The sequence below is a fragment of the Gopherus flavomarginatus genome, chromosome 5 (genome assembly GCF_025201925.1).
Source record: "Gopherus flavomarginatus isolate rGopFla2 chromosome 5, rGopFla2.mat.asm, whole genome shotgun sequence".
Lineage (NCBI taxonomy): Eukaryota > Metazoa > Chordata > Testudines > Testudinidae > Gopherus > Gopherus flavomarginatus.
The window spans coordinates 113,324,990-113,352,013 of NC_066621.1; the positions used below are offsets into that span (position 1 = coordinate 113,324,990).

At 48.4% G+C, this 27,024-nt stretch overlaps 1 long non-coding RNA gene across 1 annotated transcript in view; it reads right to left on the reverse strand.

Annotated features, from left to right (window-relative positions):
* Window positions 1-19,133, reverse strand: part of LOC127051561 (uncharacterized) — a 40,289-nt gene extending 21,156 nt beyond the window's left edge. The window contains exons 1-2 of the long non-coding RNA XR_007774512.1: window positions 18,979-19,133; window positions 5,878-6,020 (exon numbers count right to left, since the gene is read on the reverse strand). This is a non-coding gene — a long non-coding RNA (uncharacterized LOC127051561). The remainder of the gene's footprint in view (window positions 1-5,877; window positions 6,021-18,978) is intronic.
* Window positions 19,134-27,024: the final 7,891 nt, after the last annotated feature.

Below are 27,024 nucleotides of genomic sequence, written 5' to 3' on the forward strand. Positions count from 1 at the left end.
CTCCATAATGGCAACTATGGCATCAACTGTCTTCCCAATTTGGTGTTTGATAGGCTTTATCGCCTTCACTTGACTTTCCCATCGTGTGGCACTCAGTGGTTTCAGTGTCAGAGAGGATGTTCCCAGATGTTGCTTCAAAATTTGCCATCGATGAGTTGATGCAGAGAAAAATACATGGCTGCTTTGAATTATATAAAAAAATTCAGCAGCCTCACTAGAAGCTGATGCTGCATCAGAGACCACCAAGTTCAATGAATGAGAACTGCATGGGACAAAAAAGCTTGAGGGTTTAACTCTCGGATCCATGTCTGCACTCATCTGTTCTTTCCTCTCATGTTGGCACCATTATCATAGCCCTGACTTCTCATGTCAGCTGTCATAATTCCCATATCTTCCAGCTTTTTAAGAAGCACACTTGTCATACTGGCTCCTGTAGTATCATCAATGTCAATAAATTCTAGACAGTTCTCTGACAGTCACCATTGCAGGGACATTTTCACTAGGTTCTGTTGTTGTTACAAAATGCTCCATTAAGTCATTTGTTCCGTATGGCTGATGTCAGGTGTGGAGTCCAGAATAACAGAGTAATATCTTGCTGACTTCAGATCTGCCACAATCTTCTGTTTGACTTTTGTTGCCAGTAACTGTATGATCTCATTTTGAATTGTTTTCCCAAGATAGTTGTGTGTGTACATTTCTTGGGTGGTTACTCATCTTAGATGCTCCTGGAGTACAGCATCAAAGTCAGCCATCAGCTCCACAATTTTAAGTAAGTTTCTATTGTTTGGCACATACAGCTGATCTGAAGTGCCATGCAGTACTAGGTTTTGGGTAGCAAGCATTCTCACAATGGCAATAAGCCTTTTCAGAAGATTTTGCCATTAGAGAGACTCTGATGCAATCTTCTCTTGATGCTGATCATCTATGGTGGCCTTTAACCTTAGTCTCATCTCAAGCTCTTTCCACCTATGGAATGCTCTCTGGTGATTTGCTGCCTTCTCATAGCATGCCAGATTTCTAGCCAGATTTTTCGAGTCCTTTGTTTCTATAGAACCCAATGTGGCTGGAACATTAGACTGGAAGAGTTTGCAACAAAAACAGTATGCAGCATAAGCCATGGCCTCTCCACTTTGTCACCATTGGGGATTTCATGCCAGTAATGTGTTGGATGGAAACGTCTATTTTTATTGTCTTTGGGGAACATGAAGTTTTTCCCTTGGTGTGGCCTATATAGTACAAGGAAGTCCCTCTGCTCAGGTGTGCCCACAGTCCTGGATTATCTAGATTTAAGGAACTAAACTCAGCAGCAGCTGTTTCTTGCGCCTCCACCACACTCTTCTGATCCACACTTTTCTTCAGGAATGTGCATGGTTACATCCATTTCAGATGGAGATTTGGATGCTGCAGTAGCTGCCAGGTCACCTGCACTCTGACTAACTGGAAGATCAGGCATCTCCTCACCACTCACATCCTCACTGGAGCCGGAAGGCTCACCATGAACATTTGTGCCTATGTATCTCAGGAGAGCTCCTTCCTGCTTAGACAGAAAAGCTTCCTTTGCTTTCTTTCTTTTTCTGAATGCTGCCCCAGAGGGGCATTTTCTTCTTTCACTCATGATTGCTGTTCTGTGCCAGCTATAGTGGTTCTCAACACTCAGTTGAAGAGGACAAATAAGTAGACTGGTAGCAGGGCCTAAGTGATGGAAGATATCAACGTCTTAAGGGCCTTCAACTACTTCAGTTGATTGCCTGTTTTCCTCAAGTGGGTTCAGGGAAGCAGCAGGAAACAGGAAGCTCCCTGAGAAGCTGGTGTTAATCAGTCCAGGCATGGGGGTGCTAGAGAGGTACATAATAGGCTCCTCCTCCTCTCTCTCCCTGCAGCTCCTGCTGCTTTCTGTTATTCCCTCTCACCTTTTCTCCTGCCTGTCTGTTATGTCTCTTGTGCACTCCTTCCTCCAGCACAGCACTCCACCATCTCTGTGCATCTGGAGCAGAGAGAATACATATGCTCCAGCAGCAGACACAAATTTCTACACTCTGGGTCCTAGTGGTGCCCCTCACAGTTTGGCACCTGAGGCGGCCTCCTCAGTTTGCCTCATGGTAAGGCCAGCCCTGGCCCCACCAAACAGGCATGGGTTACACTGGGAAAGGGAGAGATTGTACTAAAATTCTGAGGCTGGCTGTTAATTCGGCAAGCAACACTGTGCAGAAAGTCACTAGAATCAGCCAGTCTTGCCTGCAGCATCAGGGTGTATTGACATTACTGTGGGGCGCCATCCTCCTAGCCCAGGTAAGACAGATTTGCACTCGCGGGGCTAGTGCACTAAAAGTAGCAATGTGGACATTGCGACTTGGGCTGCAGCTCAGGCTCTCAAGCCTCAGAGTTAGGTGGCTTTAGGCCAGTGGAGCCTCTGTAGAGCAGCTCCAGAGGCTATCTGAGAGGATTCCTCCAGCCCTTCCCGTTATGGAGATCTTTAGAGCCCAGCCCAGTGACCTAGGCTGAGTGCTGAGATTTCACCTTTGGGAGGAAACTGTTGTATGGACATTCATCGCATTAAATAGTTTGTCACATTACTTTTCCTTGCAATGGACAAGCCTTCATGTCAGAGTGCCCAACACTACGACTGGGAGGTGGGGCTATTGAGTGACTTGCATATATGGGACCTTGCACTATGTTGACTTGGATTTGTGAGAACTGGCTAAAGTGAGGCAGGTGCAATACCCACAGCTTCCTATCTATGCTATAGAAGGTATGGTCTAAACTAGCAATTCTTTTCACATTTCTCTTGGTTATATAGTATTAGCACTGGTATGAGTGGCAGCATAGGTGTAGGCCGACCGGGCACCAGTGTTTTTATCACAGTACCATCTAACCCTGCTCAGAGCAGGTCTATGCAACGTGGTGGTAAAAATACCAGAGTCCCCTTTACATTATAGCTTCTGCTGCTCACTAATGGAGCTGCACTAGTAGTGAATTGTGGTTATGAATGTGCTAATAGCGTAGACAGAGCTAATGTATTCCAGCCAAGCTTTCTTTTTGCAATGCTTTTTTACCTTGGGTACACAAGGCTTCTGATGCTGAGTATTAGAGAATGTTACATTCACACACACAAAGAAGCTAGATAAAACATAAATACTTCTGCTGGAGGTTTGCAGTGTAACACTGCTTTATTTTTTAGAATTCAGAACAATAACAAACAAGAACCCCAAAACAGAGAGAGAGAAAGCAGGCTGCTCCCTAAAACAGAGCAGCTCAGCTCACCCCTCCTTACGCTACGCTGGCTTTGTGAGACTGACTCTGATTACACGCTTCCCTACAGAACTCCCTAGCCTGCAAGCAGGACCAGGAAACCTCCCTGAACATTTAAAGCCATAGCTTATAGTTCTACCAGTTTTCTATACACCACAGAGAAGGACCCTAATGTTGTAGTAAGAGGTGGAAAAAGCACATCTCTATATGAGGGCAGTGCAAATCTTGTCCCTCCTCTACATGTGGAAGGCCTTCTGCTGTATAAGAGGGGCAGGCTGCACAGGCCCCATGTTATGCATATCCCAGTTCTGTTGAGAACTGATGTCTGTGTGGCTGACATCAGGGACATAAGGATGCACTAGGAGTGGGGTGGGGCTGGAGTGGAGGATTTTTTGCTATGCAACTCTCTAAATCTTCCCTTCTCCATGGAGGAGTATGTATGTGCTGGGGCCGTAGAGGTAACAGACAGTGTAGTTTCCACAGAACTCCTCTCGGTTCCATCACCTGATTCTTCTCTCCTTCTCACCATGGAGCTCCCCAGTGTCCAGCTGAGTTACTCATGACGGGCACTAGAGAGAAAAACATATCCCTTAAAGCCACATTCTGCTCCCTTACTCACATGAGCAACCCCACTGACCCTGAAGGGACTGCTCATATGAGGAAGAGGAGAAGGGTTTTTTTGTTTGGACGTCTTTGACTTTAGCCCACTCCCTAATCCTGGAAAACAACTGATGGTGCTGCAGTCAGTCATGTGATAACAGCTCACTGAGGAGTAGCTTTAAATAGACTAGGCTTTGTCCAGCTGACAGAGCTCAGAAGGAGCAGGAAGTGAAGGCCCAACCAATGGGAAGGAAGCCTCACCAGTGCTTTGTGCATTTTACCATCATGCTAGCATTACTACTCCGCATTTCTCTTTTTAAACACGATGCAAGGATGATTCATGTGACGTTTCCCAGCTCAGCCCAAAGTGCTGTTAGAGTAAGTCCCTAGATAAATCATTTCTTTCTCCCTCTGATGCTGACCTAGGTGGGAGTGACGCAGGAGGTGATTAAGTGGGCAATTCTCAGCCTCAAAAGAAATTTGAGCCTGGTCCTGGGTGATTAATAAAGTGACTTGAGGGGCTGTAGGAAAATCTGATCCTTTGATTTTCGCAGAGAGTGAGGCTCTCAGAAGCTGCATGTATTAAAAGTTAAAGGTTTGTATTTGCATGCAATGCCGAATGCCTTCCGGAGCAGGGCTGAGTAAAGGTGAAACCTATCGATGTGCAAGGCCCCCGGTTTGATGAGAAATCCTGCCAAATTTCCAAATGACTGGGGCATTCTGAATGACTTGGCTTATGTGCATCCAAAGGCTTTTTCCTCTTTACTTTATTCTACGTTTAAAAAATCATTGATGGAGAACTAGCAATTATGATTATTCTTTATTGATATTGCACTGCTGCCTAAAGAGCCTAACTGAGATCAGGGCCCTATTGTGCTAGGTACTGTGGAAACACACATTTACAACCAGTCACTGTCTCAATGAGCTTACACTGTAAATAGCCAAAGCATGGGAAAGGAGAAAGAGACTCTGCCAAGGTCACACAGCAGGTTTGCTGCAGAGTTGGGAATAGAACATAGCTCGCCTGAGTGCAGGCCAGTGCCCTGTCCAGTAGACCAGGCTGCTGCTGCTTCTCTGTGGGGAGCTGCCTTTTTAAATAAACATTTTGAGTCTCCCTACTCTCTTGAGAAACGGTGTCCTGCTTCTTGGAACTGCTCTTCGATCACCATTCCTTGCTCTCTCTGAGTGCATGGGAAGAATGGGGAAAACGTGCCTTTTAGTGAGATTAAACTGACTCAGACTATTTGGCGTTTATAGTGATTTAAATCCACACTTTTCAAACTACTTGGTTCAATTTGTTTAAAAAAGATGGGAGTGCTTTATCTTTAGCAGAGTGGCAGCCTACTTCCATGGAACAAGCCCAGGACTGGAAGTCAGGGCTCTCTTTGGTCTTATCCTAACTCTGCCACTGGGTTAGCTGAGTGGCCTTGGGCAAATCAATTCACTATTCTGCCTCAGTTTCCCCCAACAGAGCATAATAGTACATTGAGTGCTGAGAGAATTGTATGCAGTGCTCTGAACACACTAACTAGTATTATTACAGGTTCTAGCTAAAATTGACTGCTATTTATCAGTAAAATATTTTTTTCACTCTTTTGATCAAACTGAACAAAGAGCTCAATTCTGTCACTGTTTCTTCCAGTTGGGTTTGACCATCCAGCTTTCATCAAAGTCAATGGGAGCTTAGGTAACCTTTCAGGGGGTGACCAAACACCCTTCAGAACTGCACCACATAACTCTACTTTTGGTAGCCCACACACCTTTCAATATTATACAGAAACATAAGGTTTGATTCTCCTCTCAACCAATATACATCCACTGACTACATCTGAGCACCTCTTGATTTACACAGGATCACGCTTAGCTCCAAAGTTACAACTGTGCAGCCAAAAGCCGAGGGATAGAGGCCTAAGCGAAGATCTGTAAGCAAGACAGGTTGTTACAACATGGCTAGCATGTTGTTTCATGCAGCTTGGACAGCGTATGCATGGCTCAAAAATAATTTCCTCTTTTTAAATTATTGCTTACGTCAAAGGCAGCTGGGTGTACCCAGCTCTCACTTTTCAGCATGCATCTTCATGGCATGGTTCTTCCCCATCTCATGACTGACTGCTGGAAAGAGGATCCTTATGGGCATCGATCGGACTAGAGGGACATGTAGAACCATGCTTCTGGACAAGAAAAATTGCTTTCAGTACTAGATCCATGCAGAGTCGATGAAGTGTCATGATCAAATGTATATATACTCAGATACTGCAGTGCGGCACATGCTAGAAATGCCTTACATGTTGGACCTTTTCTGTGCTTCAAATATTTGCATTTACCACCACTTCTTGCTTTCCTTCACTTCCTTCATTCCTGTTCTGGACTTTCCATCTAGTAAAAGAAAGGAAGCTGCCATCCAGGCAAAGTGGGTCGCCTGGCTGTGCATTCTAACAAAGCCAAACCCCTAAAAGCTAAGGGCTTGTCTATATGCAGAGTTAGTGCCCAGCAAGCTGGGAGTGTAAATCTACAGCATTCTAACCTTCTGCACACTTAGGTCTGGGCTACACTAGAAAATTAAGTCAGTTTAACTACGTTGGTCAGTGGTGTGAAAAACTCATACCCATGAGTGGTGTTATTAAGCTGACCTAAGTCCCTGTATAGATAGCACTATGGTGACAGAAAAATTCTTCCATCGACCTAGCTACTGCCCGTGGGGGGAGGTAGATTACCTATAACAATGTGAGATTCCCCTCGCCACATTGGTGTAGGTAGTGTCTACCCTGTAGTGTTTTAAGTGTAGACATACCCTAGTCACTAGTGGACCCTGCTGCCATGCACTAAAAGTTCCCTTCTCCTGTTTGAAACAGTCCTACTAACTACTGCTCACTACAGAACTTTTCGTATGTGGTAGCAGGGTCCACACGGCGACTTAGTGCACAACAGGCTAGAGTGATGTAGATTTGCATCTTAGCTTGCTGGGAATGAAGGCCAGGTCTACATCACTCAGAGTGTGAAAAATCAATGTGCCCTGAGTGACATTATTAAGATGATCTAATCTTTGATGTAAAAACAATGAGGCATCCTTGTGGCACCTTTGAGATTAACACATTTATTTGGGCATAAGCTTTTGTGGGCTAAAGCTCACTTCATCAGCTGCCTGGAGTGGAAAATACAGAGGCAAGTATAAATACACAGCACATGAAAAGATGGGAGTTGCCTTACCAAGTGGAGGGGTAGAAGTGGGATATTCTCAACAGTCGACATGAAGGGATGAATACTAATAAGGCCAATGTAATCAAGGTGGCTCATTGCAAACATTTGACACAAAGGTGTGAGTATTAGCAGGGGGGAAATTAGTTTTTGTAGTGATCCATCCACTCCCAGTCTTTATTCAGGCCTAATTTGATGGTGTCCAGTTTGCAAATTAATGCCAGTTCTGCAGTTTCTCCTTGAAGTCTGTTTCGATATAGACAGTGGTAGGTCACAGGAAGAATTGTAGCTGCCACCTCTTGGGAGGTAGATTACTTATGCTGACAAACAAGCCCTGAGAGGTGCTGAGCACCCCCTGATTTCAGTGGAATTTGTAGGCACTTAGCATCTCTCAGGATCAAACTCTTTAACCGTGATGTTTTCAATGACTACTCTCATTTTGTGCTTTCCTTTCTCCTGATTATCATTATCACTGGGAGTTTGTCCTCAGCTCAGTATGAGACTTACAAATCCTGTTTACAGGACTGAGTGTGTTAACAAAGAGGACAATTCTCTACAGCACTCCTCTGATCTCAAGACATCTACTCTTTAGCTTCCTGTGGTGCACCAAAGCAGGCTTCTTCCAGTTAAATGGGTCTGGGCTTCCGTAGATGGACAAAGAGGCTTTGATCTTGGAGTATGATAGCGGCTGTGAGGCTTACTGGTCTGAGCACAGCACTGGAAGCCAGGAACACGTGTGTTCTAAGGCCAGTACTGACAGTGACTCACCCTCTGACATGAAACAAATCACTTAAACTCTCCTCCTTGGTTTCCCCATTTGTTAAACCATTGATACAATTTACCAAGGGTTGCTGTGGATTCTTCAACACTGACAATTTTAAAATCAGGGTTGGATGTTTTTCTACAAGATCTGCTCTAGGGATATTTTGGGGAAAGTCCTATGGCCTGTGTTTTACAGGAGGTCAGACCAGACACAATAGACCCTTCTGGGCTTGGAATCTATGAACACAAATAGCAATTATTTCCCTACATCATAAACATATTGGGAGGATTCACGTGTGGGGAAGAGACTTATTATTCCAGCACGTTGCATTTGCTCATCCTGTTGGGCCCCCAGGGGAATTCCTTTCTGAAGGAGCACAGCAATGCCTCAGTGCTCCTCATATTCTAGTTCCTCCCTTTATTGGGCTTGTGCCATGGTGGCATCTGTTGATCTGGACAGAACCAAATTCTCTTCAAATTACAGCTTCCCAGCTCTAGTAAGGGCCAACAGCATGAATGTCAGAGTTAGGATTCAAACTGGATCCTGATTTGACAGTGAAATTTATTCCCACTGCCTAGGCAAGCTGTGGAGGGAGGGTTGTTCTTACAGCGGTGCCTCTCTGTTTTCAGCTTTCAGTAAATACAGGATTGTGGGATTCTCAACCTTTTACAGGCTACAAATTATACTTCGCATAACACTGAGCAAAATATTTGGTTGACCTAAAGTGACCATATGTCCTGTTTTTTATCATACGAAGTCCTAAGAACTTCTTTCAGGACACTTGAAATTCCCTGGTTTTATGTGTCGTCAATCTTATATATATATAAACTACAAAATGTCCTGTGTTCAAGACATCCTGTTACACAGACTAGGGTCAAGTAGTTCAGTGGAATGTGACATCAGGCTGATGAATGGTGTTTGGAGTGAAGAGAAAAGGGGAATGGGTATAGATATTATCAGAGCTGCTTTTTTGCTTCAGGTGACTGTCAACCCACTGGTTCAACTTTTCATGATAAACTCACTCAGTACACTAAATTATGGAGAAAATCATGTGCCGCTTTTGACTCAAGCTGGAAGGACAAAGGTTCACATTTAAAAGAACAAATGTTGGTTGGCTCTAGAAGGACTGTTTGGCAATCCCCCCAAAATGCCCCCCCCCCCCGTTTTGATTTTGAAAATGTGGCCCCCCTCTCCTGACTGGGTCTGTCTTTATTCTCGTGTGCAGGGTACTTATGGCAGCTAGGACACACAAACATCTCTCTGTGGGACAGACTTTCTGCATGAACTCACTTTATCCATTTCTCGGAACAAGGGGTGACCAGTGCTAAAATTCTTGCTCACCGTGAGCCAGATTTTCAGGCTTGGGCTTTGATTTTGATTTTGTACAACCACCTTTGTGCATGCAACTAGTAGTGTGCACTTGTTTTGTGTGTGCAAACCCTGTATTTGCATATGCAGGTCAGGTGAACAGGAAATGTGAGGTTTGTGTGTGTGAGGTGGGTGGATGCCTTTCATTAGGCAGTACAATCTGTCACCCACAGTTGAAGATCATGTTAAGCCTGGCTGAAAATTTGGCTCTTTACAAAACCAGGGATTTTCATAATAGGCTAACCAGATATGACATACAAAATATGTGACAAATAGAGGGGAATTCTGGGCTATCATTCCACTGAGATGACTTCATAATCTCTTAGACAGGAACAAGCCCAGCTCACAAGACCCATGAAGTGGAATTATAGTCCCCAAAGTCAAAATGGCCTTTCTTTCACTTTATATAATACATGGGTCCCACTGACTCTCTTGCTTTCCTGCCCCTGGCAAGGCTATTTTTAGGGCTAGGCAAAAAAGGATTCCTAGATCACCACATCTATGGGGAGTGTCTGTCAGTGTTTCCCTTCACTTGCTTTTCAGAGGAAGCGGGTTGCAAAGTAACTTAGTCAGTTTCCCTTTCCAACTGTGTAAAGCCTTTGATGCAAAACAAAACGAAGGTTTGTCAGTTCCTGTCTTCGTAAAGCCCTTTAGCCATAGAACTGACTTGCAAAGCGAAGCTGACGAGGGCTATTCAATCCTAGTCAGCTCACTTTTGCATTGAACTCCCGTCAAAAAGCTTGATGCAGAAAGGAAACTGACAAAGCACTTTGAGATCCTGAGATGAAGGCACTATTTACCTATGTGTCATTATTATTATAAATTTCCCATTGAAGTACGGGCAGAAGCTGATTATAACCATGCAAGATGATGCAGCGGGGAAAGTTTAAGACCTTTGCATGTATAAAGTGCTGAGCTGGTGACACTGCAGACATGAAAGAAAATTTGAAATGGAAAAGGGACTAGCCAGTATAATCTGCACCTACTCAGTGACACGGAGCTTGCAAACCCATCTGTAAACAACAATATAAATGTTTGTGATTTTCCTTTGTGTGCTATGAAATTTCCCTCATTGTCATCCTGCAGTTTAATTGCCTATTTAAAGAAAGCTGAGTAGGGAAGCCTGCCAGGTTTGTTGTCTGCCCTCCCTGCAGGGTTGCCATGTACCCTGATTTCCATAGAAAAGTCTCGGTTTCCCCTGAACTGCTAAAACAGTTTGCAAGGAATGAAATACCCAACAGTACTTCAGGCGCAGGAGGGAGATATCCCTCTTTTTTTTCCTTTATGATGCGACATTGCAACATCTCAGTGTCACATTTTTTCCCCTGCAGGGCAAAACTACAAAGGTTCGGGGAGCAAGTGCACCTCTAAGCCAGACAGCCGCTGTGGGATGTTGTACTAGGCCATCAGGAAATGCTACAGGCCACTAGACAGGAGGCAGAACTCAGATATGTCTGAATGTGGGGGGCAAGTGGGTGGCGAGAATCCCCCTCTGCAGAAGGGTTTTCCCCACACCCAGGTCAGCAAAGCTCCAGTAAATCTAGGCTTCATATAGTTTGTTTGAGCAATGTCTGAGTGAAGCTGCTATTACTAGTCTTATATGAATATCAGACCAAATCCAAAACCCAAATATGACTATCAGCCTTGACGTATATTTGAATGGACATTCATTGGCCAGGAAGAATTGGAATGAAACCAGCCATTGCTTTCACATACTGTATATCCCTGAACAACTATCAGATGATTCTGACTTCCAGTCCCTACCAACTGGAGATATATTCAGATCTGTGACTTGGCAGTGAAAGGTCCAGGATACCTTTACCAGGGACACTGAACAACTGCAGGGAATATTGCCATTTTCCAGTACAGTACCTCACATACTGTATAACTGAACAACACAGCTTCTTGAGTAAAACTCATCAGCTCTTTGAGGCAGGCTCTGTATCTCACTTTATGTTGGGGGCAGCACCTGGCACATGGGTGCAAATAAGTAATAATAATAAAGCATGACTGCCCAGTCAGCAAAAGTCTTCTGCCGGGGTCGGGTCAGGGCGCTAGGGGCTTCCCCTGTTGCCCTGTGGCTTCTGCCCAGGATGGGGTTGGGGGGTTCTGGGAGCTTCCTTTGCCGCCCTGCAGCTTCTGTTGGGCACAAGTGTCATAAACAGATAGTTAAGGGTTAATGTCTCTCTTACCTGTAAAGGGTTAACAAACAGGGACCCCAAACACCTGACCAGAGGACCAATCAGAAGACAAGATACTTTCAAATCTCATGGGAGGGAAGCCTTTGTTTGTGGGTTTTGGGTTTGGCTTTGTTCTCTCTGGGTCCTTGATGGGACTAGTGGTGCAACCAGGTTTCTGCCAATCTCCCTGCTACAACCTCTTATCTATTCAGAATTGTAAGTAAGAAAAGGCTCTCATAGTCTTTTAATTTGTTTTTTTTTTCATTTACATATGTGTACTTGTTGGAAGTAGCTTAAATTGTGTTTCTGCTGGAGAAAGTTTCTTTCTATTGTTTATAAGCTAAAAGACCCTGTAACTTTTTACCATCTAAAGTGCAGAGATAAACCTTTTACTTTTTCTTTCTTTTTTTATTAAAAGTTTTGCTTTTTAAGACCTGTTTGATTTTTTTCTCCTAGTTAAGGTTCAAGGGAATTGTGTCTGTACTCACCAGGAAATTGGTGGGGAGAAGGGAAGGATAACTTTTCTCTTTGTGTTAGATTCACGCAGCTTGAATCTGTATGGCCTCTGGGTGAGGGGGAAGAAGGGAGGGGGAAGGTAACACTCCTCTCGGTGTGGTGATTCAAGAAGTTGAATCAGGCGATCTCCTAGTGTTCCCAGGGCGGGAAGATGCTGGGAGGGAGAAGGGAGGGGGAAAGGGAATGGTTTATTTCCCTTTGTTGTGAGACTCAAGGAATTTGGGTCTTGGGACCCCCAGGGAAGGTTTTGGGGGGAGACCAGAGTCTATCAGGCGCTCTACTCTAAGTCCTGATTGGTGGCAGCCTATCAGATCTAAGCTGGTAATTAAGCTTAGAGGAATTCATGCTAGTACCCATATTTTGGACGCTAAGGTCCAGAATTGGGAATTATACTATGATAACAAGGTTGGGGGCCCTGGAGCTTCCCTTGCTGCTGCTGGGGAGTGGGATTGGAGTGCGGGGGCTTTCCCGCCCTGCCCGCCTGCCCAGTAGCTGGGGCTCCAGGCTTCCACTGCCGGGCGATGGACTTTTTCCGGGGGATCCCCAGTTGGCTGGGGTCTATGGGCATGGGCCCCGTTGGCCCAGTGGCTAATCTGCCACTGCCAGCAGGGTGTGGCCTGCCAGGGCTCAAAACTTTAGAGTCACAGTGAGATGGTGGGGCTAGGGGCTTCAGCCTTGTGGGCGGTGCCTGCCCAGTCTTGGGGCTTCAGCCCTGCTCCTGTTGAGGCCTCGAGCCCCAGCAGGTGCGCCCCATGGAGCTGAAGCCCTGAGACCAGCCCCCCTCTGCTGGTCAGAAGCTAGAGGTGACGCGTGGAGGGGCATTTGGGGGTCAAGTACCCTCCCAGATTTTTACCAGGGTTTGCTGGTCTGCTTGGTTACATGCTGTCGCCAGGCCCTGTCTCTGCACAGCAGCTGCTGGATAGGGTTGTCAGATGTCTGGTTTTTGACCAGAATGCCTAGCCAAAAAGGGACCCTGGTGGCTCTGTTAAAAGTCTGGTTGGCGGTGCTGCGGGTCTAAGGCCTGGTCTACACTACGCGTTTAAACCGATTTTAGCAGCGTTAAACCAATTTAACGCTGCACCCGTCCACACTACAAGGCCCTTTATATCGATATAAAGGGCTCTTTAAATCAGTTTCTGTACTCCTCCCCGATGAGAGGAGTAGCGCTAAAATCGGTATTACCATATCGGATTAGGGTTAGTGTGGCCACAAATCGACGGTATTGGCCTCTGGGCGGTATCCCACAGTGCACCACTGTGACCGCTCTGGACAGCAATCTGAACTTGGATGCAGTGGCCAGGTATACAGGAAAAGCCCCGCGAACTTTTGAATTTCATTTCCAGTTTGGCCAGCGTGGAGCTCTGATCAGCACAGGTGACCACGCAGAGCTCATCAGCACAGGTAGCAATGCAGTCTCCTGAGAATCGAAAAAAAGTTCCAGCATGGACCGCATGGGAGGTACTGGATCTGATCACTGTATGGGGAGAGGATTCAGTGCTAAGAGAACTCCGTTCCAAAAGACGAAATGAAAAAATATTTGAAAAAATTTCCAAGGCTATGATGGAAAAAGGCCACACCAGGGACTCAGTGCAGTGCAGAGTGAAAGTTAAGGAGCTCAGACAAGCCTACCAGAAAACCAAAGAAGCAAACGGAAGGTCCGGGTCAGGGCCGAAAACATGCCGCTTCTATGCTGAGCTGCATGCAATATTAGGGGGCTGCGCCACCACTACCCCACCCCTGTCCGTGGATTCCGAGGTGGGGGTTGTAATCTCAACCATGGCTGAGGATTCTGCGGAGGGGGAAGATGAGGAGGAGGAGGAGGAAGAGGAGGACGACCTTGCAGAGAGCACGCAGCACTCCATTAGCCCTAACAGCCAGGAGATTTTTGTGACCCAGACGGAATTACCCTCCCAGCCCTCCCAAGCCACTAGCCCAGACAGTGAAGCCATGGAAGCTACCTCTGGTGAGTGTACCTTTGTAAATATAAAACATGGTTTAAAAGCAAGTGTTTTTTAATGATTGATTTGCCATGAGGGCTTGGGATGCATTCGTGGCCAGTAAAGTTACTGGAAAAGTTTGTTAACATGTCTGGGGATGGAGCGGAAATCCTCCAGGGACATCTCCATGAAGCGCTCCTGGAGGTACCCCAAAAGCCTTTGCAGAAGGTTTCTGGGCAAAGCAGCCTTGTTCCGTCCACCATAGTAGGACACTTGACCACGCCATGCATGTAGCAAGTAATCGGGTATCATTGCATGACAAAGCCTAGCTGCGTATGGTCCCGGTGATTGCTGGCATTCAAGAAACATCCGTTCTTTATCTCGCTCTGTTATCCTCAGGAGAGTGTTATCGTTCATGGTAACCTGGCTGAAATTCAGGAATTTAATTAAGGGGACAGAGATGGCCATTTTCCTACTGGGCTGTTGCTTAAAGAAATCCTTCCTTGCACGTAGCCAAGCGGGGGGAGGGGAGGAAGGATAGCGCTGAGCTTTTTTGCATTTGGCTAGCAGGAATCTTCCCAGCTACCAGCCATGCGGCGGGGGGGGGGGGGGGGGGGGGAAGGGGGACGATTAGCAGTGATCTTCCATGATACCAACCATGCGGTGGGGGGAGGGGTAAAGCAATCATCCTAGAGAATTGGATGGTGGAGGTTGGCTTCTGCTGCTGCGTGTTAACAGGAAAGAAGCATCAGAGGGCACTGTGTATATGAAGGCTGGAGAAGCCAAAAGACAATGGCTTACCGTGGCCGCATGCAAGCTGAATTCTGATGCCCGGACCTGCATCTGTGAGATCTGTAACACCAGAGCCGCAGGCACTCAATATTAAGATGCAAAATGCGACCTTGTAGTGAAATCACATGTGCTATGTAAGGTGAATAGTATTGTTCACTGTGAAAGAGTATAACCATTGTTCTGTAAAATGTATCTTTTAAAATACTTCTCTCCCTTTTTTCCCTCCCTCATGCAGCTGCAAATTTTTCAAGCCTCCCTACTCCATCCCGAAAGCTAGCTCAGATAAGGCGGAGGTAAAAGAAGATGAGAGACGAAATGTTTTTGGAAATCATGGCAGTAACGGGCAATGAAAGAGCTCATCTGAATGAGTGGAAGGACGTGGTAGCAAAGTACAGGAAAGATGCCAGTGAATGTGAGGACAGGAGGGACCAACGTGAGGACAGGAGGGACAAACGTGAGGATAGGAGAGACGCTCGAGATGAGAGGTGGTGGCAGGAAGATCAGAGGTGTAGGCAAGAAGATCAGCGGTCGTGGGATGCAACGCTGGAGCTGCTGCGTGATCAAACTGATATCCTCCGATGTCTCGTGCAGCTTCAGGAAGAGCGGCGGGGTCACAGAGTGCTGCTGCAGCCCCTGTGTAACCACCTCCACCATTCACCATGTTCCATATCTTCCTCACCCAGATGTGTAAGAACGCATGGGGGAAGGCTTCGTGCACCCGCCCACTCCACCCCCGTGGTCAGTCCAACCAAAAGGCTGTCATTACATTGAAATGTTTTTAATGGCCTTTTCCTTCCCTCCTATCCTCCTCCCAAACCACACCCGGGATACCTTGTCAGTTCTCTCCCTCTTTTTATAATGACTTTTTAATAACGAATACATGAATTTTAAACAATAGTGACTTTATTTCCTTAAGCAAGCTGTAATCGAAGGGGGAGGGAGGGTTGCTTACAGGGAAGGAGTCAATAAAGTGGGGGGTGGTTCATGAAGGGGGAAACAAACACAGCAGTCACACAGTACCCTGGCCCGTGATGAAACTCGTTTTCAAAGCTTCTCTGATGCCCACCGCTTCGTGGTGTGCTCTTCTAATCGCCCTGGTGTCTGGCTGCGCGTAATCAGCGGCCAGGTGATTTGCCTCAGCTTCCCACCCCGCCATAAAGGTCTCCCCCTTACTCTCACACGGATTGTGGAGCACACAGCAAGCAGCAATAACAAAGGGGACATTGGTTTGGCTGAGGTCTGAGCGAGTGAGTAATGTGCGCCAGCACGCCTTTGAACGGCCAAATACACATTCTGCCACCATCCTGCACTTGCTCAGCCTGTAGTTGAACAGCTCCTGACCACTGTCCAGGCTGCCTGTGTATAGCTTCATGAGCCATGGCATCAAGGGGTAGGCTGGGTCTCCCAGGATAACTATAGGCATTTTAACATCCCCAACTGTTATTTTCTGGTCTGGGAAGTAATTCCCTTGCTGCAGCAGTTTAAACAGAGCAGTGCTTCTGAAGACTCGAGAGTCATGAACCCTTCCTGGCCATCCCATGTGGATGTTGGTGAAATGTCCTTTGTGATCCACTAGTGCTTGCAGCACCATTGAAAAGTACCCCTTGCGGTTTACATACTGGGTGCCCTGGTGCTCCGGTGCCAAGATAGGGATATGGGTTCCATCTATCGTCCCCCCACAGTTAGGGAATCCCATTGCAGCAAAGCCATCCACTATGACCTGCACGTTTCCCAGAGTCACAACCTTTCGTAGCAGCAGCTTAATGATTGCTTTGGCTACTTTCATCACAGGAGCCCCCACAGTAGATTTTCCCACTCCAAAATGATTCCCGACTGATCGGTAGCTGTCTGGCGTTGCAAGCTTCCAGAGGGCTATTGCCACTCGCTTCTCCACTGGGAGGGCTGCTCTCATCTTGGTATTCTGGCGTTTCAGGGCAGGGGAAAGCAAGTCACAAAGTTCCATGAAAGTGCCCTTAGGCATGCGAAAGTTTCACAGCCACTGTGAATCGTCCCACACCTGCAAAACCATGCGGTCCCACCAGTCTGTGCTTGTTTCCCGGGCCCAAAATCGGCGTTCAATGGCTAGAATCTGCCCTATTACCAGCAGGATCTCCAAAGCGCAGGGGCCCGCGGTTTGAGATAATTCTATGTCCATGTCCTCATCACTCTCGTCGCCGCGCTGCCGTAGCCACCGCCTCCTTCTCGCCTGGCTTTGCAGGTCCCGGTTCAGCACAGACTGCACTAGAATATGTGAGGTGTTTACAACGTTCACGATTGCGGTCTTGATCTGAGCAGGGTCCATGCTTGCTGTGCTATGGCGTTTGCACAGTTCACCCAGGAAAAAAGGCGCGAAATGGTTGTCTGCTGCTTTCATGAAAGGAGGGGTGAGGCTGTACCCAGAACCACACGTGACAATGATTTTTGCCCCATCAGGCACTGGGCTCTCAACCCAGAATCCCAAGGGGCGGGGGAGACTGCGGGAACTATGGGATAGCTACGGGATAGCTACGCACAGTGCAACGCTCCAGAAATCGATGCTAGCCTCGGACCATGGACGCACACCGTCGAAATAATGTGGTTAGTGTGGCTGCGTGCACTCGACTTTATACAATCTGTTTTACAAAACTGGTTTATGTAAAATCGCAATAATCCCATAGTGCAGACGTACTCAAAGGCAGGCTAGTCCCTACTTGTCCTGGCACTGCGCTGTGCCCCAGAAGCGGCCAGCAGGTCTGGCTCCTAGGCGGGGGTACCACAGAACTCTGTGCATTGCCCTCGTCCCAAGCACTAGCTCCGCACTCCCATTGGCTGGGAACTGTGGCCAGTGGGAGCTGTGGGGGGCGGTGCTTGTAGGCAAGAGCAGCACGTGGAGCGTCCTGGTCCCTCCCGCCTCAGAGACGGGCCTGCCGCTGGCTGCTTCTGGGGCGCAGCACAGAGCCAAGACAGGCTCCCTACTGCGCTGCTGACCAGGAGCCTCTTGAGGTAAGCCTGTGCCCCAACTCTGAGCCTCCACAAACCTCGCATCCCCAGACTCACCTCAGAGCCCGCAGCCCCAGCCGGAGCCCTCACCCCCCAGCACCACAACCCTCTGCCCCAGCCTGGAGGCCCCTCCCACACTCTGAACCCCTCAGCTGCAGTGCAGAGCACTTTCCTGCACCCCAAATCCCTCATCTCCAGCCCCACACCAGAGCCTGTGCCCCCAGAAAGAGCCCCCCTGCACCCCAACCCCCTGCCCCAGCCTGGATCCCCCTCCCTGAACCCCTCATTTCTGGCCCCACCCCAGAACCTGCACCCCCAGCCCAGAGCCCATACTCCCTCCTACACCCCAAACCCCTTCCTCAGTCCAAAGCCCCCTCTCAAACTCTGAACCCCTCAGCTCCACCCCACAGCCTGGAGCCCCCTCATACACCCCAAACCCCTCATCCCTGGCCCTCTCCCAGACCCCACACCCCCAGCTGGAGACCTCACCCCTTCCCGCATCCCAGCCCACTGTCTCAGCCCAGAGCCCCCTCCCACATTCTGAACACCTCATTTCTGGCCCCACCCTGGATCCCATCTCCAGCCAGAGCCCTCTCCCCCTCCTGCACCCCAACCCCCTGAATCCTCCCAGTGAAAATGAGTGAGTGAGTGAGGGTGGGGAGAGGGAGCAACAGGGGACTAGGGATGGAGTGAGTGGGGGTGGAGCCTCAGTGAAGGGGTGGAGCATAAGAGGGGCCTCAGAGAAGGGGCAGAGCAGGGCTGTTTGGTTTTGTGGGAGTGGAAAGTTGGCAACCCTACTGCTGTAGCCAGCAAGCTGGGAGCTGTGGCTGTGGCAAGAGGAAGTGGCGAACAGCTGGGATCTGCAGGGATAGCTGCTGCTTTTGCTGCTGCCACTTCCTGCTGAGCTAAAGCTTTTGTCCCTCCCTGCAGGTCCCAGCTATTTGCCACTGCCTCTCCACTGGAGTAACACCTGGGAGCTGCAGGGAGGGACCGCTGAGGGTAAAAGCGGGGGCATGCCTGGGGGATGTGTGACTCAAGCTGTTGGGGAGGCAAATCTTTAAATTGTGGCCCCCTCGCCCCCTTTCCCATTCTCAGCAGGCACCAGTTGTCTCTGGCAGAAGCCATTAGTGCCACCACAGGTCAAAAAACCTGAGCTCCTCCCGCCATCCCAGTCTGGTAGGCAGAGAATGAGGTGGGGGAGCTCCACCAGCTGCACTGTAACTGGAAAAGAGCTGCATGCAGCTCCAAGGTGCAGTTTGGCCACCCCCGCTCTAGAACATAGTAGTTAAGGCAAGATATTATGGGCTCCAGTGGTTGCTTCCACACACACCCCCCCCCAGCCAATTCTCTTCCTTTGGTTTTGCCTCGATAAGCTGTACATAATGGATAACTCTGAAACCTCATTTGCAGATGTGCCGTGAAGGTGGCCGCATGTTCATGTAGCATTTTAGCTCTACAGATCCATTCTTAGTGCCACATTTAGCAGAATCAACCAGTCATACAATGAGTAGCCAGCAAAATGGGAGCCCCAGCTGGATTCTATCTCCCCCACCACCCCAGGCTGATGGAGGGTTCTTATCAAAGCTTCAGGGCTGATCTCTTAACAGCACGCCACGCCCACTAGGAATTTTACCAGGAAATTCCCACTAGTGCTATCAGTGGTTCAGCTGCACTGGTAGGAGCCCTGGGTCACACCAGCTCTGGTGGCTTCTGGCTTGTACCAACATGTCAATTAAATCTGCTGTTTAGTGTAGACTGTATGCAGAATCTTATGGCAGTACCTAAACAAAGAAGTCATGTGCCTGTTAGCTAGAAATGTAATGAATGGACCATGTTGCAATTGCTGCTGGACTGTCTAAACTGGGAAATAAAATGGAAAAATCCCAATCATGGCTGAGTGGGGAAAACCCCAACCTCCTTCCTGTAGAGACAGCTTGACTGGAAAGTCCTGTTTGGAAAATGTGGAGAAGGAAACAGTCCTGGGAAAATGTGAGTGGTGGGGCCAGGGGAGGGGAGACAAACCAAGGCAAAGCCAGAGCAGGGGCTTTTCCATTCACCCAGGAGTGGGTGGTTTGTTTCTTACACTGCTCTCACTTGATAAATGTGTCAGCATTTAAATGGGCTCATCTAAGCTCTGATGTGAATGTAGAGAGGGGAGTAGGCGAGAATTCACACTTTATGCTGTAACAGAGATTAGCTGGGGACTGTTTCCTGAATATCTGGGTTAAGCCGACAACAGGGTATCAGTTCACACCTTGAATGCCTTTTGAGCTGAAGGAGATGCTGGGGGCTTTCCTACCTCATTCTCTCTCCTTGCATCTTACACAACCCTTGCCAGGGCTGATTTTTAGCCTGGGCTCACACAGAGACTTGCAAAGTGTTTTTTTTTTCCTAGCCTGGCTCAGATTTCACTGGGAGAGGAAACTCCTCCTGCTTTCTCCCCACCATTGGAACCCTCTACAACAGGGGTCTCAAACTTAAATGACCACGAGGGCCACATGAGGACTAGTACATTGGCCCGAGGGCCGCATTACTGACACCTCCCTCGCACCACCCTTGGCCTGGCCCCCACCCCACCCCTTCCATGAGGCCCTGCCCATGCCCTGCCTCTTCCCACCCCTTCCCTGCCCCCATTCCAACCCCTTCCCCGAAATCCCCACCCCAACTTGGGCAGGAGGGGTGTGAGGTGTGGCAGGGGCTTAAGGCAGGGAGTTGGGGTATGGGGTGCAGGAGGGATAAGGGGTGCGGTAGGTTGCTCAGGGAAGGGGGCTGGGGTGCAGCAGGGGGCTCAAGGCGAACGGGGAACCGCGGCCAATGGGAGCTGCTGGGACTGGTGCCTGAAGCTACAGCAACACACGCCCCTGCGCCTCTCTTCCCCCACGTTCTTTCCGCTTCCTGGAGGAGCGCGGGGGCAGGACAGGCAGGCAGGGAGCCTGCCCTGCCCCCTGTGCACGCCGGGCCAGAGCTGCTCTAGGTAAACGCTGGGGGATGGCTGGGGGGGGCGGGTGGGAACTGTGAAGAGCTCGCGGGCCACAGAAAATAACTTCACGGGCCGCATGTGGCCCATGGGCTGCATGTTTGAGACCCCTGCTCTACAACAGTGTTCCTTCCCACTGTTTTTCACACCAGAAAGGACCAAACATTTAATGTGAATTAATACACAATCAAAGTGTCTTCAGAAGTACTGTTTTGCTGAATACAACACCTAGCAGGATGGGGCCCTGGTCCCTGACTGGGGCTCTAGGCTCTACCACAATGTAAAGTAATAAAAAATATTATTGATGAATAGAGAGCAAAGAAAATATTTGCTCACCACTCAGCCTCTGCAATCACAGTGTCCTTCTTGCCCATTCATTCCTCAGTACCAATGTGGACACAAGAACAAATGGATATAAACTGGACACTAGGAAGTTTAGACTCGAAACTAGACAAAGGTTTCTAACCGTCAGAGGAGTGAAGTTCTGGAACAGCTTTCCAAGGGGAGCAGTGGGGGGCAAAAGACATATCTGGCTTTAAGACTAAGCTTGATAAGTTTATGGAGGGGATGGTATGATGGGATAGCCTAATTTTGGCAATTAATTCATCTTTGACTACTAGCGGTAAATATGCCCAATGGCTTGTGATGGGATGTTAGATGGGGTGGGATCTGAGTTACTACAGAGAATTATTTCCTGGGTGCTGGCTGGTGAGTCTTGCCCACATGCTCAGGGTTTAGCTAATTGCCATATTTGGGGTTGGGAAGGAATTTTCCTCCAGGGCAGATTGGCAGAAACCGTGGGGGTTTTTCGCCTTCCTCTGCAGCGTGGGGCACGGGTCACTTGCTGGAAGATTCTCCGCACCTTGAAGTCTTTAAACCATGATTTGAGGACTTCAGTGGCTCAGACACAGATTTGATATAGGAGTGAGTGGGTGAGATTCTGTGGCCTGCATTGTACAGGAGGTCAGACTAGATGATCCCTTCTGACCTTAAAGTCTATGATTCTATGATTGTTGATTCCCTTGAGACATCTAGCCTCTGATGCTGATCTCACTTACATAAGTACAGGAAGTGGATGTCATCCCTTTAAATAGTCTGTGAGCTTTCCACGCTACAGAAGCCATCAGAACCCTCAAAGCAGCAGTGTATATATGTCAGGAGGTATTGCATGTTGTGTGTACAGTAGATTCTGCTTTCTAGCAGCCCCTTGGTGGACAGCAAAAAGTTACCAATAAGTGGAAAGCAGGTTTGTGGGCCTACAGCCAGGGATGGAAGTGCTGAATCATGCCAGTCCTGGGCCCCAGGATAGACTTCAGGCCGGGTAGCAATGGGAAGGGGGATACGCTACTTGTGCGGAGCTGCACGGTACTTCTCCCTACAATTTCCACGTTGTGTCCTGGAACCAGAGGCCTGTGCTCAACTCATCCCAGTGCCCTCTGCCAATGGAAAGCCCCAGCCAGAGGTGGGTTTATAGGGCTGCAGGAAGGTCTTTGATGTGTTTAGCCCAACACCACTGCCCCCTACCCCCTCACTCTGTGGCAGGGCAGGATGCAGCCCAGAAAGCACAAGGAGATGGACTGTACGGTGCAGTCCCAGCGCTTCCTTCCCTGGCTGCAGCACTGCGGAGCACCAGCTTCAGGCTGATTTAGGGGGGGTTGCTGCCAGCGAAGGAGGCGCTGGGATGTGCCAAACACTGGCCACAGACAAGTTTGGGGCTAAAGTCAGGGAAGGCACGTCCCAGCCCTTCTGTCCCTGGCTGCAGTCCCACAAACCTGCTTGCAGGCACAGCTGCGGCTTTCTACAAATAGCTGGCATACCTGTTGCCCACATCTGAAGCAATTAACATTACACTAAGTTTGACAGTATTGGCTCCAGACAAAATGCTTCTATTAACTGAAAGTTGTTGTTATCTTGATTGCTATTCAGTGGCGTCTACTGTAGATAGTAAACACAGTTATTTGGACTACAGTGTGCTTTTGTGGTTCTTTCATATTCCATTTGTTGCGTAAAGAGCGAAAATCCCAACAGGGAGTAGTTCCACTGAAGTCAACAGGCCTGATTATTATTATCAGCATTTAAGTAGTGCCTAGAGGCCCCAGCTGAGATAGGTCTGCATCATGCTAGGCCCTGTATGACACAGAGGGTATGTCTACATGTGAAGCGGGGGGTGTGATTCCCAGCTCCAGGAGACATACTCACGTTAGTTCCTAGTCCGCTACCATGCTAAAAATGGAGTGTAGCCACAGCAGCATGAGTGGCAGGATGGGCTAGCTGCCCAAGGTACCCATCAGGGGCAGAGCCAAGAATTGAACTGTGACGCCAATTCACAGCCCTAGCCATAGTAGATTTGCCTCCAGTTTTACACATCTGTAACTGCTTTGAATTAAGTGACATGACTCCTGATTTACTTTGGTGCAAGTGAAAGGAAACCCCTTTAGAACCAGAGTTGTGCAAAACTGGCTCTGGCCTCCAGTATCCCTCATGAAACCCTTGTGCATTGTTGGTTTTCCTTATACCACGGTGAAGGTATTCATCTATCGTAGAGTAAATACCTGGGAAGGTTATAGGCAGGGAGAGAAGGAGTTGAAGATGATCCCAGTGTTGAGAGTAGGAGAGACAAGGAGGCTGACACAGGGAATTGAGTTCATGGAGAAAGGAGCCGTCATAGGAGGAAATAGGAAGTTCAGTATTAGCTGGTTTAAGGAAATAATGGGATTTTAAGGAGTAGATATCTGAGAAACAGGCAGAGTTGCAAGTTTGGGCAGCATGGGAGAAACTTTTGGCAAAGAAGTAGATTTATGAATCACATTGTGCGTGAACTCACCCAGGGAGTCTCCAGTGTATCAGAGAATATAGAGCAGGGACCCTAAGGATTGGGAAGGATGCAGTCCTCAATGACTTTAATTAAGACAATTTCAGTGGTGTGAAGGGAGCAGAAGCCAGGTTGGAGGGGATCTAGGAGAAAGTTGGCAAAGTATAAAGTCTTGGCACCAAGAAACAGATCAGGATGATCAAGAAGCCGAAAGATGAAGGGGTGGTGAAAGATGTCAGCTAGAGAGGAAAGTGGGGATGAGGGACAGTCAGTCTCTTTAAGGACAAAAAAAATAACACATTCATGAAGGTGGAGGCTTAAAAGTCTGAATGAGAGTGAGTGAGGAGATGAAGGAAGAAGCCAAGGAGATCAGGGTCCAAATTATGGAGGAATATGAGGTGCATCGAAGTGAAGCAACTTCAGAGTCAGTAACTGACTGACATAGTCAAAGGAGGACAGGGAGGGGACCAAAGTGCCAGATGCAATTAATTCTGTCTTTAAAAAAATTGGCGAGCACCTGAGAGGAGAGGGAGGAGCTGGGAAGATTTCAATAGTGTATCCAAAGAGAAGCACTGGCAGAGGCTGAAGGGGAGGGAGGGGCAACAAGGGAAGAGGAGAAGCAGAATTACTCTGTCAACAGCAGAACAGATGATATATGGATGAAAAATGTGAGTACTTAAGGATCTAATAGCAAGTCCTTTTCCCTCAGTCTGTAAGTAGGACTATTAGATATGAAAAGCTTAGCATGAAATGGGCAGTCAGAAGTGAAGCATTGCACAGATCTTAATGCTACCCGGAGTCCATAATTTTGCGTAACCTGATAATGCAAATGCTAATCGTTAGCCCATGGGACAGCTTTTCAGTTCGCCTCTTTGTGGCTCTGTGTAGGGTTGTGATTTTCTTATGTCTGTTTTCAGGAAATGTCATGAGGTGGCCATAGGGGAAAGGGACAAAGGTTGTGATAATAAACAAAGACCTAAAAAGCCACAGCCATGATTTCCTGCTCAGAAACGCTGTTCTCTGTGTCTCAGTAAGAGCACTGCATGTGTCATAACAACAGTTCTGAATACAAAGGTTGCCGTACTGGAGACATCCCCTATTCACCCAGTCTGGTTTTCCAAACTAAGGGCCAGATTTTGGCTACTCCTGCATGGGTGTGTAAGGTAGGTGAGAGTGTGGCGAGGAGTCCTTCCTGCCATCTTGCACACCTGCATGGAAGGCAGCCAGAATGTTGATGGCACCTCAAAGCCCAGGAGTCAAGGGCGTACTCTGTCTTTAACTTTTGCCATCCTCAGAAGTCACCCCGCTATATAGCTGACCGGCAGTCGATTATGAGTTTCTTCTTTTCTTGATAGACTAATCAGTTATGTTATCAGACCCCGTTCTAAAGAGCTGCTCCGAATTTCAGTGCATTAACAGCAGATACATGACAGCTGCAAACAAATGACATGCCAGACACCTATTGTAGGACATGTCTACACTTGAAATTTGTTGTGGGTTTTGTGTATCAGCATCAAGTGATCTACAACGATTGTTTCATAAGCAGTGTGTCCACTCCACATTGTTATCCAGGGATTAAGGCACTTTTGCCTTGTATCATTGTGGCCACACAGCACTGCGATGTTCTGAAAGAAATGCTCAGCATTCTGGTCGAACACCCCATGGTGCATTGCTCCATTGCTGTCTTGTATGCATTTGGGATTTTTCATGCTGTGCATTGTGGGATACCTACCAGAAAACGATGGAATTCTGGAACTTGGGGCCAAACTAAATAATTCCTTTGAGTCTTCTTCTTTCATCCCATCAGCCATCAGTTTTTTATGAGGCACTCTGCCCCATTTTCAAAGTGCTGCCAGGCAGCATGGAACAAAAAATGGAAAGTGCTGCAATCCTCCTGGTGATGAATATAAGTAGCCTGCTGCAAGCATATCTAAATTAATGCAATGACTTCAGAACCAGGGAAATTAGGGTGCCTGAGAAGGAGAAGGAGTCTGAAATTGAGCAAATGCTTCTTCTAGATCTTTTCCTAGAGCAGCTTTACTTGGGGGACCGCACATGGGCAGCGCATGGCCCTGGCATTTGGGGAGACTGGCCTGAGCACCAGAAGCTCCCCCAGCATCTGGACCATGGCGCACCCCCTGCTCTGTCCCAAGGCCCCATGTCCACTCGGCCTCCTCCCCCAAGGCCGTGCCCACACTTCATCCCCACTCTGCCCCACGCCCCGCTCATGCTTGGCTCTCTCACCTGTCGCTTGCTGAGTTGTCCCACACACCCCTGACATCCCCACGGCTTGCTGAGTCCATCCCTCCCTTCACCCCTTCTCCCAAAGGCCCCCCCATCAGCTGCTTGCTGAGTCTCTCCATGCTTCCTCCCCTGAGACTCCCACTTCCCACAATGTCCCCCGACACCCCCACCGCTGGCTGCTTGCTATATCTCTCCTCTCCTCCACCCCCGTCCCTCGAGACCCCTGACTCTTACTGTGTCCCTCCTATCCTTCACTCTTCCTCCTCCCCCAGAACTCCCACCCACTGCATCACTCCACCCCTCCTCCCCTGAGACCCCCACTGCCTGCCACTCACTGAGTCCCTCCTCTCCTCCACAGCAAGTGATGGGCGGTGGGCATCTTGAAGGAAGAGGGGAAGGTCAGGGACAAGAGGAGGTGGAGCATGGGTGGGACAAAGCAGGAAAGGGTCTCGGGGCAGAGTGTAGGCGGGGCCACCATGGTCCAGGCATCCACACTCTCAAAGGCGACAGGTCGGTGGCTGCACTGCAGGGGAGACTTAGACTCCCCCGGCCTATTGTACCTGCCATCTATGAGACCACAGCTTTTGAGCTTAGCCAGCTATCCCTGACTGGTAGGACAGGAGAAAGCCACTTTCCTAGAAATCGTTGCAGCTGCAGTGGTGGAAGACCTTCATGAGAGCTCCCTTCCATGTGGAGAAGCATGTGGCCATCACCATCCAGAAGCTCACCTCCCTGATTGCTACCAGTCAGTAGCTAACCAGTTTAGTGTTGGAGCTGTCAAAGCTGTTGTCATGGAGGTGTGCGCTACTGGCAAAGTAGCCATAAAGGCTGGAGATGCACAGTAAGTAATTAATGGGCTTGCATGGTTGGGGTTCCTGAATTGTACTGGGGCCATTGATGGGACCTATGGATCACCAAGGAAGATTCACCAGTATTAACATGAGGTAATCTGGAAAGGCCCTTGCTGCCAGTTCCCTTTGGAAACTCTGGACAATAACAAATAGTACTTTGACTCCAATAGTCATTATGGACATTGATGGTGTTGCCACTTCTCCTGTCATTCTGGGCGACCCAGCTTACCCCTCCGCTCCTGCGGCTTATGAAGCCTTTTAATGGACACTTGGGCAGAAGAATGGAGCTGTTTATCTATACCTTGAGTAGTTGCAGAATGACAGCGAAATATGCAATTGGACGATTGAAAGGTAGATGGAGAAGGCTGAGGCTGGAGGCTGTTGAGAGCTATCTGCCTCTTATGATAATTGCTTGCTGTGTTTTGCACATTTGTGAGAGCAAGGGAGACAGCCTGGCTGAAGGGTGGGAGACAGAGGTGAGCAGACTTGCTGAACATTTTGAACAGCTAGAGAGGACACATGCACAAAATGCTGCAACTACTCAGGGGCACAGAGTCAGGG